The sequence below is a fragment of the Arachis ipaensis genome, chromosome B08 (genome assembly GCF_000816755.2).
Source record: "Arachis ipaensis cultivar K30076 chromosome B08, Araip1.1, whole genome shotgun sequence".
NCBI classification, from domain to species: Eukaryota; Viridiplantae; Streptophyta; class Magnoliopsida; order Fabales; family Fabaceae; genus Arachis; species Arachis ipaensis.
The window spans coordinates 119,294,139-119,297,927 of record NC_029792.2 but is presented as its reverse complement, the minus strand read 5'-3'; positions in this window follow the sequence as shown (position 1 = coordinate 119,297,927).

Genomic DNA, 3,789 nt, shown 5'->3' with positions numbered 1-3,789 from the left:
GGGTAGTAGCAAGGGGGTTGTGGCTCAGACCCACTTGCTTCGCGACGGGTGTTTCTGTCCAAGGTTAGCTACCAGGACATGTCGGGTTTAGCTATATAACTGACAGATGATATCATCAGCCATAGGACAGGTATACATCATATGCATTTGTTTGTTTTGTTTGAGTGTGCATTACTTGGGTTTGCCTACTTGATAATCTATGCTTAACTGTTATATGTTCTGTTTGCTGTAACTGTATTTCTATCTGTATTTTCTTTGTATGTATTGTACGTCTGTGCAACTGAGAGATCCCTCGTTTGGCAGAGGAGTGACGAGGGTAGTTTCACCGGAGTTTTTGAGGGTTAGAGGAGAGTGAGGATTATGGGGATTAAGTTAAAATTGGACTAGAACCTAAGTACCATAGATAGTTCACCTAGTTTTTTGTTTAAAGTATAACTTTAAGATTTTAATCTGAATGTTGGAGTTCTAGGATTGTCTCTAGCTTTTTCGGGACCTTATATATTATGTATGTGGGCATGCTTACCATGCTGAGAACCTCCGGTTCTCATTCCATACAAATGTTGTTGTTTTCAGATGCAGGTTGAGATGCACCTCAGTGAGCGTCTGGAGATTCCTATGGCAAGCAGAGTTGCGATGTTATAATGTGGGACTGTCGGTTACGTATTTATATTTATAGACTCTCCTATGTATAAATAACTTATGTTTAATCCTCTTAGAGGCTCTTTGGAGAACTAGGTGCTTTCTTTATGTATTTTAGGGCTTTATAAGATATACTTATATACGTGTATGTATGTACATATTCTCCGCTACGTGAGCGTTGCGCTTTTCGTTTTGCGACCTTGTTTAAACTTCTCTTTCAAGTCTCCTAGTTACAATTTCCTTCAATTACGTACGTATTTTTACTTTTACAGGTCGTAGCGCCTCGCCATCTCTGATTTACGTCTTAGGCGTGAAGCTCTGTGTGGTAGGGTGTTACATCATTCTTCAGCTCATTTTTTTAGTTATGAATTTGGAGGACGTGTTATGTTTAAATATGGAGAACTGGTGTGTTTTTGAAGAATATGGATTTGATTTTTTTAATCAAAAAATACAAATATATATATACACTCCGTGTCCCGTTTGCGCAAACTTCATCTTCTTCAATTCATCTTCTTTTTCTTTTTTCTTTGTACTCTCACTTTGTTTACTTTGTTTCCTTTTCACTTTTGCAACTTTGAACTAATGCTGAGGGGAGAGACATTGTTTTAAAAAAAATAGAAGATGGAGTTATGTTAAAATTATATTATCATGGTCAGATATTATTACAAACACTGAGGAAGTAAGTTTTGTATGCAAGAATCTATTTGATGTTACTGTTCCTTTTACAATACCATTTGAAGAACTAAAAAGTATTATTTGTGAAATAATAGATCCGCATGTACCGAATATGGTATCGAGTATTTTGTACCGGTATCATGTATCAGTGTTTGGTGGGTTCATTCATTTTCAAATGAAGTATGTCACGGATGAAGGGAGCATGCAAGAGATGTTTTCAGTCTATTACGAAAGTCGATCATGAGTATCATTTATTGAAATGTACATTGAGTTCCAGCAATTTGAAACCGATCGAAATATCGAATGGAGATATTACAACAGTGACAGCAAGGATGAATTCAAAAGCAACTATAAGGTTGTTGATCCAAATGAAGACGATGACGAAGCTGATGACACTATGGAAACAGATATGACGGAAGTGACAAATGCACTAACAAACTAGCATCCGTTCGAGAGCCATCTTTTATGCGCGTGTTGAATCTGGAGGCTATGCATGCACCAGTACCCTAAATACTTTAATGCAGGTATGTAGCTTAGATAATCATATAGTAGTTTTATGATATAAATAATTAAATTTGACGTAAAATAGTATGATTATTATTAGGCAAATTATACAGGAAGGTAAATTATAAAAGAAATGACAACCAAATTTCAGAGAGTTTCCTTTAAATGCTAAATGATCAGCACACTAATTTGCTTCTCGAAATTCATGGTGAAGCTCTAAACTCGAAAACTTGTTGAACCTGTCTTTAATAGCCACGATGAGCGTGCGAACTCTATGGAGGTCGATAATATCATTCAGACACAACGAAATAGCATCTCTTGAATCAACTTCAATAGTGAGATTAGCAATACCCAAATTAATAGCTAATTCCGTACCAAGAAGTATGTCCCACAATTCAGCCACAGTAACAGTACAAACGCCTAAATTGGCGCTAAAACAAGCCAAGAATTATCCTTCATGATCCCGTAAAATGCCACCACACGCAGCCTTTTCCTCCTTTGACACTGAACCATCTGTATTTAATAATGAAGGGGGGTTGGGGGAGACCAATAGATATACTTTTCCATAAAAGAACCAACATTTCTCCTTATTCTAATAAACTCAGACTAGGCAGCAGAATAATCTCGAGTTAACCAAAGAGCATCCAAATGAACAGCACCCTTTGGCATAGTTCGATCCTCTTCAAAGATATACTTATTTCGATGAAACCAAAGAATATTCATAATGCAATGTATTTATGTATACTTGTATATATGCTCTTGTGAACTTATGTCATGATATTGTTGTACAGAGCCTCCTGTTATGGTAGATGATGAATTCGTCGTGGGGATGAAATTTAGTTCTCGAAAAGCTGTGATTGCGGTAGTTAAAGATTATGCTATCCGAAGAGGCGTAGACTACTGGGTGTATGAATCAAAACCCTAAACATTCTATGCCAAATGTACACAGTACGGTACAACTTGTGGTTGGTTGATAGGGTTAGCATGATCCAGAGAAAGTATTGCTGTAAAATAAGGAGATATAATGGTAGTCACACTTGAAAAAAATTTAACAAAAATACTTATATAATGAGGTTGGCTAAATAGTTAATAATATGAAGTTCGGGTACTTCTTTAATTTTTTTTTTCTTAGGCATTGTGGTTTTTATTTATTGTTAGTGTATGTATTTGGTGGTATGAAAGATAAAGGATGAAGAATGGTTGCTGAAACTGAACCAAATGGAGTTAAAGGGATGAACGAGGAAAGAAGATATCAACCCCATCCTTCTCATGTGCATGTGGTACACGTGGTTATTAACCACAAAACTGAGGGTCAGAATTGTGGGCCCTCCCTCACCGTCGATCATCGTTGATATACCCCTGTCCGTTGGATTGATAAGCGATGAAATCTGAGACTCAGATTTCGGGCATCAAGCATTCACCGTTCGATCTCCACTCATTCATCTTTGGACATCCGATTGCTACAAAAGCGTGTCCTAGTTACAATCAAATCTGAGGGTTCAATTTGAAGAATACTGACCCTCCAATTTGCAAGACTTCTTAGATTTGTCTTCTGCCGTCGTCCCCATCTGAAGATTACACACACAATACCAATAACGGTAGAAAACATTATTTCAGTCCCAATATACAAATTAAAAAGCAGTCATTCTTCTCCTGCATTATCTTCTTTTTCCTCATTCTTTTTCCTACATCTTTTCCTTGGCTTCTTTCTCCTCCTTCTACTTCTTATGCTTTTTCATTTTTTTTCCATCTTCTACTACTCTTCCTTTTTATAAATCTTATCCTTCTTTCATATTTTCTTTGTTCGTTTGTTTTGTTTTAAAATTTTTTAAAAAAAAAAGAATTTAAAGAAGAGAAAAAAATATGAGAAAAAACACAAGATTTTTGTAACAATAAATACAAAAATTTTTTGATGATAAAAACATAATTTTTTTTAAAAAATCACAGAAAAAAAAACAAATATTTTTATGC